This window comes from Cherax quadricarinatus, unplaced genomic scaffold (assembly GCF_038502225.1).
Source record: "Cherax quadricarinatus isolate ZL_2023a unplaced genomic scaffold, ASM3850222v1 Contig612, whole genome shotgun sequence".
NCBI lineage: Eukaryota > Metazoa > Arthropoda > Malacostraca > Decapoda > Parastacidae > Cherax > Cherax quadricarinatus.
This window is the reverse complement of record NW_027195638.1, coordinates 31,438-47,849: the sequence shown is the minus strand read 5'-3', so window position 1 is coordinate 47,849 and position 16,412 is coordinate 31,438. Positions and strand designations below refer to the sequence as shown.

The following is a 16,412-nucleotide window of genomic DNA, read 5'->3' as shown; positions in this document are numbered from 1 at the left end:
ATACATACACAAAATTATATGACAACAATACAGTGAGCACTTAAATGCCACATGGAAAACAAGTGAGAAAGCTCCCATTATAAAATACATTTAAGAACTTAACACAAACACAAGTGACAATAAGCAGCTCACTAAGAAGCACCGAACTACACAACACTGCAGTAAACTGTGAACCTTCTTTTGTTATATTTTCTAGAAGTGGTAATGGTGGCACATTATTTTATGTTGCAAGAAGGCACTAGAAGCCCCTGCAAGAGTGAATAAGAGGCCCCTGCAAGAGTGAACAAGAGGCCCCTGCAAGAGGGCACCAGAAGCTCCTGCAAGTGGGAACAAAAGGCCCCTGAAAGAGTGAATAAGAGGCCTCTGCAAGAGTGAACAAGAGGACCCTGCAGGGTGAACAAGAGGCCCCTGCAAGAATGAACAAGAGGTTCCTGCAAGAGTGAATAACAGGCCTCTGCAAGAGTTAATAACAGGCCTCTGCAAGAGTGAATAACAGGCCTCTGCAAGAGTGAACAAGAGGTCCCTGCAAGAGTGAACAAGAGGCCCCTGCAAGAGTGAACAAGAGGCCCTTGCAAGAGGGCACTAGAAGCTCCTGCAAGAGGGAACAAGAGGCCCCTACAAGAGGGCACTAGAGGCTCCTGCAAGAGTGAACAAGAGGCCCCTGCAAGAGGGCACTAAAGGTCCATGCAAGAGGGAACAAGAGGCCTTTGCAAGAGGGTACTAGAGGCCCCTGCATGAGTGAACAAGACCCCCCCCTGCAAGAGGGTACTAGAGGTCCCTGCAAGAGGAAACAAGAGGCCCCTGCAAGAGGGCACTAGAGGCCCCTGCAAGAGGGAACAAGAGGCCCCTGCAAGAAGGTACTAGAGACCCCTGCAAGAGGGAACAAGAGGCCTTTGCAAGAGGGCATTAGAGGTCCCTGCAAGAGGGCACTAGAGGCCCCTGAAAGAGGGAAAAAGAGACCTTTGCAAGAGGGAACTGGAGGCCCCTGTAAGAAGGCACTAGAGAGGCCCTTGCAAGAGGGACCAAGAGGCCTTTGCAAGAGGGCACTGGAGGCCCCTGCAAGAAAGCACTAGAGGCCCCTGCAAAAGAGCACTAGTGGCCCCTACAAGAGGGAATAAGAAGCCTTTGCAAGAAGGCACCAGAGGACCCTACAAGAGGGCACTAGAAGCCCCTGCAAGAAGGAACAAGAGGCCACTGTAAGAGGGCACTAGAGGCCCATGCAAGAGGGAGCAAGAGGCCTTTGCAAGAGGGCACTAGAGGCCCCTGCAAGAGGGAACAAGAGGCCCCTGCAAGAGGGTACTAGAGGCCCCTGCAAGAGGGAACAAGAGGCCCCTGTACTAGAGACCCCTGCAAGAGGGAACAAGAAGTCTTTGAAAGAGGGCACTAGAGACCCCTGCAAGAGGGAACAAGAGGCCTTTGCAAGAGGGCATTAGAGGTCCCTGCAAGAGGGCACTAGAGGCCCCTGAAAGAGAGAACAAGAGACCTTTGCAAGAGGGAACTGGTGGCCCCTGTAAGAGGGCACTAGAGGCCCTTGCAAGAGGGACCAAGAGGCCTTTGAAAGAGGGCACTGGAGGCTCCTACAAGAGAGCACTAGAGGCCCCTACAAGATGGAATAAGAAGCCTTTGCAAGAAGGCACTAGAGGTCCCTACAAGAGAGCACTAGAGGCCCCTGCAAGAGGGAACAAGAGGCCTTTGCAAGAGGGCACTAAAGGCCCCTGCAGATGGATACTAGACACACCTACAAGAGGACACTAGAAGACCATGCAAGAGAATACTAGAGGCCCACGCAAGAGAGCACTAGAGGCCCCTGGTTATCCAAGGGACAGATTGTGGAGCAGTAGAAGCTGATATCGTGGAAGGCTCAAAACTCTGGACTACTGCAACAAGTTTAAATTTACTGAGACACAAAACTAAACAACATAATGATACATACAATACAGTTAAGTAGAGTAATACATTATCTAACAAAAGAGATATTTACAAATGCTCCTTGACTTACGATGGGGCTACTGTCCAACAAACCCATTGTAAGTGAAAAATATTGTGTCGAATATGAGCACGATATGGTAAATAAGCGAATAAATAACTGTCACAGAATAAGTAAATAAACAAATAATTACTGTAACTAAGTACCTACATTGAAAAGTCAATAAATGAATACAAGTTACAGAATAGCTTTTGCATAATTGTATAGTTAAGCCATCTTAAGCCAAGCAGCACCTGTATATTTTGAAGAAAAGAAGTTTTATAGACTGAGCACCATAACAATACACTCCACTGAATATAAAGATCATGCTTCAAGTGGAATGTGGTATTTACTAAAAGTAGTAGTATCAAGATAAGGAAGCTTAATAGAGAAGATCTGAAGGCAGGAAATCGATTCTCTGTTCTCCAAGGTGAGTGTACTTCAGTGGTTAGCGTGGTTAAAGGTACCACTGACTCCCCTGATAATCAAGGTAAGAACACTCTGGTTGTGGGTAACTCATAGGTAAGATATATGGACTGTGCTTTCTGTAACAGAGATAGGAACGTTAGACAGTGTGTGCTTTCCAGAAGCTGGTATTGATGATGTAGTCAACAAGTTAGATAATACTGTCAGGTAATGGGAACAAATCCATCATCTGTCTTAGCACTGGTGGAAATGATATCGGGAAGGGCAGGAGACAAGAGCTGCTGGATAAGTACAAGTCAGTCATAGATGTAATAAGGTCTAAGGAAGGGGTCCCAATCATATGTAGCATCTTGTCTAGAAGGGGAGTGGGCAATGAATGGATGTCTAGGGCAACTGGTGCAAATTACTGGCTAGACACCATTACTGCAAGGAATTTGCAATCCCATTCATTGATACTTTTATTTTTTTTATTGACACATCGACCGATTCACACCAAGGCAGGGTGGACCAAAAAAAAAAAAAAAACTTTCATCATCATTCACTCCATCACTGTCTTGTCAAAGGGGTGCTTTACACTACAGTTATAAAACTGCAACAGTAACACCCCTCCTTCAGAGTGCAGACACTGTACTTCCCATCTCCAGGACTCAAGTCCAGCCTGCTGGTTTCCCTGAATCCCTTCATAAATGTTACTTTGTTCACAATCCAACAGCACATCAAGTATTAAAAACCATTTGTCTTCATTCACTTCTATCAAATATGCTCACGTATGCCTGCTGGAAGTTCAAGCCCCTCACACACAAAACCTCCTTTACCCCCTCCCTCCAACCTTTCCACGGCTGACCCCTACCCCTCCGTCATTCCACTACAGATTTATACACTCTCAAAGTCATTCTGTTTCATTCTATTCTCTCTACATGTCTGAACCACCTCAGCATCCCCTTCCGAGCCCTCTGGATAATAGTTTTGGTAATCCTGCACCTTCTCCTAGTTTCCAAGCTACGAATTCTCTGCATTATATTCACACCACACATTGCCCTCAGACATGACATCTCCACTGCTTCCAGCCTTCTCCTTGTTGCAATATTCATCACCCATGCTTCACACCCATATAAGAGCATTGGTATAACTATACTCTCATATATTCTCCTCTTTGCTTCCAAGGACAAAGCTCTTTGTCTCCACAGGCTCCTAAGTGCACCACTCACCCTTTCCCCTCATCAGCTCTACGATTCACCTCATCTTTCACAGACCCATCTGCTGACATGATCACTCCTAAATATCTGAACACATTCACCTTCTCCATACTCTCTCCCTCCAATCTGATATCCAATCTTTCATCACCTAATCTTTTCATTATCCTCATCACCTTACTCTTTCCTATATTCACTTTTAATTGGTAACTGGGACAAATTTTACGGTGAATAAACATAATATGTATGCAAGGAATGGGGTACATCTCTCAGGGGCTGAAGTGGCTGCATTAGAAAACTCGACTGAGGGGGACATAGCCGACTTGTCTAGGACTTTAAACTGATAGATTATAGAGGTATGGGTGTATGTGGGAAACAATAAAGCTGCAGAACAAGGGCTGAAAACAGCAGATATTACCAGGATACCTCAGGGATATGTTTAACCCTTTGAGGGTCGACAGGCCCTCTCAGAAACTTGTTCTCAGGGTCGGCCAAATTAAAAAAAAAAAAAATTATTTTTTCTTATGAAAAAATTGAGTTTTTTTTTCTAAACATTATAGGATAAACAAAAAAAATTTACCATCAATACTTACGGAGATATGGATGCATGAAGTTTGCAGAAAATGAGCCGCGTATGGCAACAGCGGTGACTGCCGCTCACCCGGTAAACTTTAGTTTACTTGTATTTGAAGGTTTGTTGTTTTTTTCACTATTTTATTTTTTCACATAACTTATGTGGCCTATGAGACCAAAGTAAGGTGCAATGTACATATATACACTCGTTGTATACAACACAATAAGCACACAAACATAATTATCAATATATTGCTTACAAAACTTGTTTACAAAAACAAACAATACAAAACATTGTTTATTTTTATTGTTCTATAATATATATACCAATATACAGTCACTGAACATATTCCTATTAGTTCTGCAGCTTGTGGAACTCTGAAACATGGTGTCATACACAATGGTGTTTTATCTTTCTCCCTCATTCTATCTCTTTCAATCTGTCTCTCTCTTTCTATCTGTCTGTCTATCTCTGTCTCACAGGTACACATAAATACAAGTATACATAGTATAAATTACCTAGGATAACCCAAGAAATCCAGACAAAGTGCTATACTCTGCTTGGAGATGTGAGTAAAAGTGATGACACAGTCTTGTGGCTCTCTGAGACAGAGAGCTAGACGGATAGACAGATAGACAGGGAGCTTGACAGACAGACAAATAGACAGACAGAAATGTTAGTGTACCAGTACCAGTGTACTAGTGTTCCACCCTCCTCCTCCTCTTCTTCCTCTTCCTCCTCTTCCCCCTACTCTTCCTCCTCTTCCCCCTACTCTTCCTCGTACTCTTCCTCTTCCTCCTACTCTTCCTCCTCCTCCTCTTCTTCCTCTTCCTCCTACTCTTCCTCTTCCTCCTACTCTTCCTCCTCCTCCTCCTCCTCCTCTTCTTCCTCTTCCCCCTAATCTTCCTCTTACTATTCCTCTTCCTCCTCCTCTTCCTCTTATTCCTCTTCCTCCTACTCTTCCTCTTCCTCCTCCTCCTCTTCCTCCTCCTCCTCTTCTTCCTCTTCCCCCTACTCTTCCTCCCTCTCCTTCTCCTCCTCCTCCATAGTGTAAATTACCAGGAGTCGTCAGCTGTCAAAATGACATATTGTCTCATTAGTCACTCCCCCTCCCGCCTGTCAAAACAATGGGGTCGGATGCTGCTTCCCTTCCTCCATTCTATCTAATTATCTTTCTCCCTCATTCTATCTGTCTTTTTATCTCTGTCTCACAGGTACACATAAATACAAGTATACATAGTATAAATTACCTAGGATAACCCAAGAAACCCAGACAAAGTGCTATACTCTGCTTGAAGATGTGAGTAAAAGTGATGACGCAGTCTTGTGGCTCTCTGAGACAGAGAGCTAGATGGATAGACAGGGAGCTTGACAGGCAGGCAAATAGACAGACAGAAATGTTAGTATACCAGCAAAAACAAAGGGAGGGAGATGTTTATCTCATCTTTTGGCATCAGCTCTACCCTCATTTACCCTCATCAAACGTCAGCACTTATCAGATGTTATCTCCCCTTATCTTGTTACTGTCATGGGTGACCATTTATTATTACCTATTATTATTATTATGTATTATTATTATGTATTATTATTATTATGTATTATTATTATTATGTATTATTGTTATCATTACGTATTCTTCTTCTTCCTCCTCCTCCTCTTCTTCTTCCTCCTCCTCCTCTTCTTCCTCCTCCTCCTCCTCCTCCTCCTCTTCTTCTTCCTCCTCCTCCTCCTCCTCTGCCTCCTCCTCCTCTTGCCTCCTCCTCCTCTTGCCTCCTCCTCCTCTGCCTCCTCCTCCTCTGCCTCCTCCTCCTCTGCCTCCTCCTCCTCCTCCTCCATTCTTGGAACAAGTTTGAAGAGCTTGTAGTTCATAATCACTATCACTATCATCACCAATGCTCACATCTGAGTCTGGGATTTTGGAAAATAGGAGTTTCCTCTTTGATTCTGGTACAACTGAACGTGAACAAGATGGCCCAGCACCAGAGGTGGAAGGCTGTGGGTTGTCTGGGTTTTCCTCACTATTACCCATATTATGGTCATTAGTTTCGGTCAAAACCTCACCAGAACCTTGAAACTCATCTTCACTGTCACTTCCATCTGTATTAGAACTGTCACTGGGGAACAAAAGTGTCCCAATTCGCTGAGGAGTGAGGAACTTCTTACCACAGGGCATGGTGGAAATTGTGTACTATGATGGCATTCCCACAATGCACCACTGGGTCCCAGATTTTTTTCCTACTGCGCACACCCACCACACAGACCCATTCTCTCACATCTAGGCTTATCAGCCTTTTCCTGTGAGATTTGAGGCCGCTAGAATTTATGCGTACTAGTACGACAAAAACCCCTACGCGTAAGACGTACTAGTACGACCAAAACCCTCAAAGGGTTAATATACAATAATCAAAATAAAGTTGCTAGTACTGGCAAAGCAACTGATCAACAAAGAAAGACAGTAGAAGGCAGGGAGTGACTAGCTCCCTTAAGGTTTACTATACTAACAGTAGGAGTCTAAGAAATAAGATAGATGAGATAAGAGTACTTGCATGTGCAGGTAATATAGATATTATTGCTATAACAGAGACCTGGTTCAACATGAAAGACAGAGAAATGCCTTCTGAATGCCACATACAAGGCTATAAACTTTTCCATACTGATAGGGTCAATAGGAAGGGTGGTGGATTAGCGATGTATGTCGGAGATAATTTAAATTGTTGTGTTAGACAAGATGTAAGATTAGAAGCATCGGACACAAAATCTGTTTGGCTACAGTTTCTCGAGGGTCACGACAAATTAATTTTAGGTGTGATTAACAGGCCCCTAAATCTTGATAGGGAGTACAGTAAGCTGCTATGGGACGAAATTCATAAGGCATCTCGATATGAAAATGTCATGTTAATGGGAGATTTTTAACTTTAGACAAATTGATTCGAACAATATGACAGGAAATCTTGAATCTAGTGACTCTCTTGATACGATTCAGGATTGCTTTTTAAAACAGTTTGTGACAGAACGAACTAGAGGAAACAATCTGCTTGACTTGGTTCTTGCCAACACGAAATCACTAATTAATAATCTTGAGGTTAATGATGCACTTGGGGAGTGATCACAAGTCACTTAATTTCAATATATCATGGAATTACTCAAATAACTGCAATCAAGCCTCTGTCCCAGACTTCCACTTAGCTGGTTTCATGGGACTGAGAAATTACCTGGGTGGGCTAAACTGGAATGACCTGGCTATGGGTCAGGTAGGTGGTGTTGGTTGTCAATATGATGTTTTTCAGAGCACAGTTCCAGCTGCCCAGATAACTTATGTTCCAAGTAGGGAAATCAGATCAACCAAAAATGATCCCAAATGGATAAACAATGGATTAAAACATCTCATAGGCCTAAAGAGAGGCATATTTAGGCATATCAAAAGAGGGCATTGGTAGTTAAGAAATCAATATATTCAGTTACAGAGAAAAATAAAAAAGGGAATAAGACAAGCAAGCGATTCAAAGACTAACCCAAAAGATTTCTTTCAGGTATATACAAATAAGATTAGGGACAAGACTGGCCCACTCAAAAGTAGCTCAGGTCAGATCACTGACAGGGAAAGGGAAATGTGTGAAATTTTTAACTCTTATTTGCTCTTAATTTTAATGCGGGAAGATACTAAGGAAATTCCAGAAATAATAAATTGTGTAGAACAGGACGAAAATAAACTATGTATGATTAGGGTAACTAGTGACAAGGCCCTCAGACAACCAGAGAAATTAAAACCAAAGAAATCCTCAGGCCCTGATGAACTATTTGTATGGGTTTTAAAGGAATGTAAAGAGGACCTTAGCAAACCTTCGGCTAGTCTTTTCAACATACCACTACAAACTAGCATAGTGCCAGAGAAGTGGAAAATGGCAAAGCAGGAGACAGGTCCTTAGGTTTGAACTATAGATCTCAATAGTGGGAAAGTTTATGGAATCAATACTTGTGAGGCAATTCAGAGCCATCTTGAAAGGCATAAATTGATTAAAGAATCTCATCATAGTTTTACAAAAGGGTGTTTCTGCCTTACAAATTTACTAACTTTTTTCACCAAGGTATTTGAGGAGGTAGATCATGGTAATGAATATAGTATTGTGTATATGGACTTCAGTAAGGCTTTTAATAGAGTTCCACATTAGAGGCTGTTGAGGAAAATCAAGGCACATGGAATAGGAGGTGAAGTTTTTTCCTGGGTAGAGGCAGCAGAGAGTTTGCATCAATGGGGAGATATCAGAGTGGATGCACATCACAAGTGGTGTTTCACAGGGGTAAGTGGTGGGGCCTTTGTTGTTCATAATTTATATAAACGACATTGACGAGGGAATAAATATTGACACAAGCAAGTTTGCTGATGACACCAAAATAAGTCGCCTAATTCTTTCTAATGAGAACATTAGAGCATTCCAGGAAGATTGGAATGGACTGATGCAGTGGTTGGAGAAGTAGCAGATGCAGTTTAAAACAGACAAATGCAAAGTTCTAAACATTAGACAAGAAAATAACCATGCCACACAAACTAAATAATGTAGAACATAATATTACTGATTGTGACAAGGATTTGGGAGTTCTGGTTAGCAGTAATCTAAAACCAAGACAACAGTGCATAAGTGTTCACAATAAAGCAAACAGAATCCTTGGCTTTATATGAAGGAGCATAAATAATAGAAGTCCTCAGGTTGTTCTTCAACTCTATGTATCCTTGGTGAGGCCTCATTTAGATTATGATGTACAGTTCCGGTCACCGTATTACAGAATAGATATAAAAGCTCTGGAAAACGTACAAAGGAGGATGACAAAGTTGATCCCAAGTAACAGAAATCTTCCCTATAAGGACAGATTTAGGCCCTGAATCTGCACTCTCTAGAAAGGCATAGAATTAGGGGGGATATGACTGAGGTATATAAATGGAAAACAGGAATAAATAAAGGGAATGTAAATAGCATGCTAAAAATATCTAGCCAAGACAGGACACACAGCAATGGTTTTAAGATGAAAAAAATCAGATCAGGAAGGATATAGGAAAGCACTGTGTTACGCCTGGTCGGCTTATGAATTACTTCGAGCCAATATCACTTAATATTATATTGAGAACTTGCTTGTTATTAGCTAAAAAAAACAAGTCCAATTGTATAATATTATCTGTGGCCTCATATAAAGTTACCAAATGGAATCATGTAAATTTATGTAAATAGTAAAATTATTTAGGTTAGGTGTAAAAGTGGGATATGTGAAGCACTTGGTAACAGCCAGTTTCTGGTTAACACGCTCATCCTCTAAGGCCTAAGCGCATGTCATATGACCTACTTTATGTCAGGTCACCCCTCCCTAACTACAGTCAGTAGCAGCCGATCAACAAGGGGCATTGCTTGGAAGTCCCTTAGATTATACATAAGGTGCTCATGGGGGACTTCTTCTTTCTTTCAACAAACCGGCCGTATCCCACCGAGGCGGGGTGGCCCAAAAGGAAAAACGAAAGTTTCTCCTTTTACATTTAGCAATATATACAGGAGAAGGGGTTACTAGCCCCTTGCTCCCGGCATTTTAGTTGCCTCTTACAACACACATGGCTTACGAAGGAAGAATTCTATTCCACTTCCCCATGGAGATAAGAGGAAATAAACAAGAACAAGAACTAGAAAGAAAATAGAAGAAAACCCAGAGGGGTGTGTATATATATGCTTGTACATGTATGTGTAGTGTGACCTAAGTGTAAGTAGGAGTAGCAAGACGTACCTGAAATCTTGCATGTTTATGAGACAGACAAAAGACACCAGCAATCCTATCATGTAAAACAATTACAGGCTTTCATTTTACACTCACTTGGCAGGATGGTAGTACCTCCCTGGGCAGTTGCTGTCTACCAACCTACTACCTAGGTCCTGGGGAACTTATCTGTGTTATGTCAAATGTCAACTATCTGATATATTCACCAGAGATCTGAAAACCTCTGGGTAATGACTAGTAACTTTATTCGTGTGATTGGAAATGAAACCTTAAGGTCCTGTACATAGTTCTTTCTTTCTTTCAACACACCGGCCGTATCCCACCGAGGTGGGGTGGCCCAAAAGGAAAAACGAAAGTTTCTCCTTTTACATTTAGTAATATATACAGGAGAAGGGGTTACTAGCTCCTTGCTCCCGGCAATTTAGTCGCCTCTTACAACACGCATGGCTTACGGAGGAAGAATTCTGTTCCACTTCCCCATGGAGATTTTTATTTTATTATTTTTTTTATTATCACACTCCCCGATTCCCACTAAGGCAGGGTGGCCCGAAAAAGAAAAACTTTCACCATCATTCACTCCATCACTGTCTTGTCAGAAGGGTGCTTTACACTACAGTTTTTAAACTGCAACATTAACACCCCTCCTTCAGAGTGCAGGCACTGTACTTCCCATCTCCAGGACTCAAGTCCGGCCTGCCGGTTGCCCTGAACCCCTTCATAAATGTTACTTTGCTCACACTCGAACAGCACGTCAAGTATTAAAAACCATTTGTCTCCATTCACTCCTATCAAACACGCTCACGCATGCCTGCTGGAAGTCCAAGCCCCTTGCACACAAAACCTCCTCTACCCCCTCCCTCCAACCTTTCCTAGGCCGACCCCTACCCTGCCTTCCTTCCACTACAGACTGATACACTCTTGAAGTCACTCTGTTTCGCTCCATTCTCTCTACATGTCCGAACCACCTCAACAACCCTTCCTCAGCCCTCTGGACAACAGTTTTGGTAATCCCGCACCTCCTCCTAACTTCCAAACTACGAATTCTCTGCATTATATTCACACCACACATTGCCCTCAGACATGACATCTCCACTGCCTCCAGCCTTCTCCTCGCTGCAACATTCATCACCCATGCTTCACACCCATATAAGAGTGTTGGTAAAACTATACTCTCATACATTCCCCTCTTTGCCTCCAAGGACAAAGTTCTTTGTCTCCACAGACTCCTAAGTGCACCACTCACCCTTTTCCCCTCATCAATTCTATGATTCACCTCATCTTTCATAGACCCATCCGCTGACACGTCCACTCCCAAATATCTGAATACATTCACCTCCTCCATACTCTCTCCCTCCAATCCGATATCCAATCTTTCATCACCTAATCTTTTTGTTATCCTCATAACCTTACTCTTTCCTGTATTCACTTTTAATTTTCTTCTTTTGCACACCCTACCAAATTCATCCACCAATCTCTGCAACTTCTCTTCAAGAACAAGAACTAGAAAGAAAATAGAAGAAAACCCAGAGGGGTATGTATATATATGTATATGTATATATATACTAGTCATTACCTCTGGGAAATGACTAGTAACTTTATTCGTGTGATTGGAAATGAAACCTTAAGGTCCTGTACATAGTTATTTGTAAATATAATTGCACACTTGTAAGATATGAGAGGAAATCTTAATACAGTGGACCCTCGCCTAACGAACGCATCGCATAATGTTAAATCTGCCTAACGAAGCATTCGAGTGTAAAAATTTTGGCCCGCTTAACGATAAAAAACTCGCCCAATGTGGTTTCTCCAAAACCTGTCCATCCAGCCTGAGCGCCTCAGCTGCCTTGCCGTCATTGTTTACAAGCCAGGGTGGCCGGTTGCATGCATACATTCGATACATTTTGTATTATTGCATTGTTTATAGTGATTGTAACTGCTAAGTCACCTTCAGACTTCACAATGAGGCAGCCATTAATAACTTCACAACAGCAGTAGCAAACATTGACTGGCACACTGAGCTAGAAATCTATACAGATATTGACGAATGTATTAATAATTTTCTAAAAAAGACCCAATACCTCTATAACAAGCACTGCCCTAAAAAAACTAAACAGATGACAGCTAAGAGACTGAACAGTCCCTGGTTAACACCCAGCATTCTCAAATCCATAAATACAAAACACCAATATGAAAAACAGTACAGAATGGGTCACATAACCAGAGACCAAACAAAACGTTACTCGTCAATCCTAACCAGCCTGATAAGAAGGGCAAAAAAATTGTATTATGAGAACAGATTATCCAACTTACGAGGTGATATAAAAAAGACCTGGAAAACCCTATCAGAAATTCTAGGAACAAAAAAGATATCACGAAATAGCGAAATAAAATTAGCAAAATCAGATGAACCCCAACTCCCACCAACAGAAACAGCAAACAGACTCAATGACTTCTTCTCCACTATAGGACAAAACCTTGCCAATAAAATCCCAAGCTCAGATACCCCACCAAATGACTACCTCACTGGCAACTACCCGAACACACTGTTCCTAGCTCCGACTAACCCATACGAAGTCTCCCTTATTATCAACACGCTAAAAAACAAGGCAGGAGATTTAAATACCTTACCACCCTTTATATACAAAAAAGTGTCACAAGTGCTATCACCAATCATTGCAACACTCTTTAACAAATCCATTGAATCCTCCACCTTCCCCACAGTACTCAAAATAGCAAGGGTCACCCCGATCCACAAAGGAGGAGACCAAACAGAGTTGAATAACTATAGGCCAATATCCAACTTACACCCTCTCTCAAAAATCTTCGAAAAATTAATTCATAAACGAATCTACTCCTACCTTATCTCCCAAAACATACTCAACCCCTGCCAATTTGGATTCAGGCCAAATAAAAATACTAATGATGCTATTATACACATGCTAGAACATATATACACTGCAATAGAGAAAAAAGAAGTCCCACTGGGGATCTTCATTGACTTACGTAAAGCTTTTGATACAGTTAACCATGACTTGCTCCACGTAAAATTGTCACACTATGGTATAAGAGGGCACTCCCTCAACTACCTCAAGTCATACCTCAGCAACAGAAGCCAATATGTGTATGCAAATGGGGCAAACTCTTCTGCACAACCAATTACAGTTGGTGTCCCACAGGGAAGTGTCCTTGGCCCTCTTCTCTTTCTCCTATACATAAATGACCTACCAAATGCTTCGCAATTACTCAAACCCACACTATTTGCAGATGACACTACATACGTCTTCTCCCACCCGAGCCCAGTCACGCTAGCCAATACTGTAAATACCGAATTACAGAAAATATCTACCTGGATGAGGACTAACAAACTTACACTAAACATTGACAAAACCTACTTCATTCAGTTTGGTAACAGAGCTACAGATGTCCCTCTTAACATAATGATAAACGGATCACCTATCACAAAGCTAACAGAGGGAAAATTCTTAGGAATCCACCTTGATAATAGACTCAAATTTCATACACATATACAACAAATTTCTAAGAAAATTTCCAAGACTGTAGGCATACTATCGAAGATACGGTACTATGCTCCACAGTCAGCCCTCCTGGCCTTATATCACTCTCTTATTTACCCCTATCTCACCTATGGAATTTGTGCATGGGGCTCAACAACAAGTAAACATCTCAGACCACTAATTACCCAACAAAAGGCTGCAGTTAGAATGATAACAAATTCTCACTATAGGCAGCACACTCCACCAATATTCAATACACTAAACCTATTCACCATACAAAACATTCATACTTATTACTGCACCTATTACATACATAGAACACTTAACTCTGATATTAACCCTCCCCTCAAACATCTCCTTGCCAACCTCAACAGAACACATGACCATAACACAAGGCACAGATCACTCTTTGATGTTCCTCGTGTCCATCTCACACTTTGCAAAAACTCAATGCACATAAAAGGCCCTAAAATCTGGAACTCATTACCTGTAAATATAAAAGAAACACTACCTGTTTATAAATTCAAGTCTCTTCTCAAAGATCACTTACTCACCCAAAACCAAATAAATACTGAATAACTGAACCTTATAAATTGTATATCTTAAATGTTTCTCACAATTATATCACATAAATGTAATACCTAAAACCCAATCTAACTTTATTATTTTTTAAATACACTACCTAACAGAATACTCCATTCTACTGAATGTACAACAATGCATACAACCATATGACCTGTCTTTGTAATACTCACTTGTGCTTTATAGTAATCTGTTTACATTAAAGTTTTATCACCGATGTCATCATTGCTTAGTTCATCTTAAGTTAATTTTAAGCCAGCCCGTAATGCTATGCATAGTATAAGTGGCTTTGGCATACTGCTCTTTTCTGTATTTTTTGTACCTCTGTATGTGTGCACAAATTTTTAAATAAATAAATAAATAAATAAAAGTAAGCCACCATGGGCCCCATGGGCCCAAAGAAAGCTTCTAGTGCCAGCCATGTGGTAAAAAGGGTGAGAAATACTATCATACCGCAGTCAGGTGTTGCTGCACCACGGTCAGCTGTTGCTGCACCACCGTCAGCTGTTGCTGCACCATGGTCAACTGCTGCTGCACCACAGTCAGCTGTTGCTGAACCACTGTCAGCTGCTGCTGCACCACAGTCAGCTGCTGCTGCACCATGGTGAACTGCTGCTGCACCACAGTCAGTTGTTGCTGAACCACGGTGAGCTGCTCCTGCACCACGGTCAGCTGCTGCTGCACTACAGTCAGCTGCTGCTGCACCATGGTCAGCTGCTGCTGCATCACCATCATCTGTTTCTGACCAACATGACTCGTCCCGAACCTGTCCATCCAGCACTGCTGTCATTGTTTACAAGCCAGGGTGGCTCGTTGCATGCATACATTCGATACATTTTGTATTATTCCATTGTTTATAGTGCTTGTAACCGCTAAACAAGCCACCATGGGCCCAAAGAAAGCTTCTAGTGCCAACCCTGTGGTAAAAAGGGTGAGAAATACTATCGTACCACAGTCAGCTGCTGCTGCACCACTGTCAGCTGTTGCTGGACCAGTCAGCTGTTGCTGGACCAGTCAGCTGTTGCTGCACCATGGTCAGCTGTTGCTAGACCAGTCAGCTGTTGCTGCACCATGGTCAGCTGCTGCTGGACCAGTCAGCTGTTGCTGGATCAGTCAGCTGTTGCTGGATCAGTCAGCTGTTGCTGCACCACAGTCAGCTGTTGCTGGACCAGTCAGCTGTTGCTGGATCAGTCAGCATTAGTTGCACCACGGTCAGCTGTTGCTGGACCAGTCAGCTGTTGCTGGATCAGTCAGCTGTTGCTGCACCACGGTCAGCTGTTGCTGGACCAGTCAGCTGTTGCTGGATCAGTCAGCTGCTGCTGCACCACAATCAGCTGCTGCTGCACCACAGTCAGCTGTTGCTCCACCACCATCAGCTGTACTACTCAAAGATGTGGAGAGAGTATTGTTGGTGTGGCTTAACGTGAAACAATTACCGAGAAACGATTAACCCCAGAGGGTTAGCCACCCAGGATAACCCAAGAAAGCCAGTGCATCATCGAGGACTGTAACTTATTTCCATTGGGGTCCTTAATCTTGTCCCCCAGGATGCGCCCCACAACAGTCAACTAACACCCAGGTGAACAGGAAAAAATGCCTGGAATTAGTGCTCATATTGGTGAATTTAAGGCCAGCAAAGGTTGGTTTGAGAGATTTAAGAATTGTAGTGGTATACACAGTGTGATAAGGCATGGCGAAGCAGAAAAATTCATCCCACAAGTGTTCAATTGTGACGAAACAGGCCTGTTCTGGAAGAAAATGCCAAACAGGACCTACATTACTCAGGAGGAAAATGCACTCGTAGGACACAAGCCTATGAAAGACAGGGTAACTATAATGTTCTGTTGTAATGCTAGTGGGGATTGCAAAGTGAAGTCTTTACTGGTGTATCACTCTGAAAATCGCAGAGTGTTCAAGAAAAACAGTGTCTCATCACTCATCAATACTCTTCAATATAGCTAAGTGTCATTTTAACATTTATTTATGTAGTTATTGTGCATGTTTTATTGTTTTCTTTGTAGGGAAATGTATATTTCATGAAAAAATTTTTTTTAACACTTTTGGCTGTCTGGAACGGATTAATTGGATTTCCATTATTTCTTATGGGGAAAATTAACTCGGCTAACGATAATTTCGGCTAACAATGAGCTCTAAGGAACGGATTAATATTGTTAGGCGAGGGCCCACTGCATTTTATTATTGCTGCGTTCTAAGAAACAATACAGTGGTGCTCTGGTGGCCTGGCGGTTAACGCTCTCGCTTCACACGGCGAGGGCCTGGGTTCGATTCCCAGCCAGAGTAGAAACATTGGACGTGTTTCTTTCCACCTGTTGTCTATGTTCCCCATCAGTAAAATGGGTACTTGGGTGTTAGTCGACTGGTGTGGGTCGCATCCTGGGACA

General features: G+C 42.3%; 1 protein-coding gene across 1 annotated transcript in view; it reads right to left on the bottom strand.

Moving 5' to 3' along the window:
- The window catches only part of LOC128700448 (WASH complex subunit 4-like), a 121,467-nt gene that overhangs the window by 90,701 nt on the left and 14,354 nt on the right, over nt 1-16,412 (bottom strand). The window lies entirely within an intron of this gene.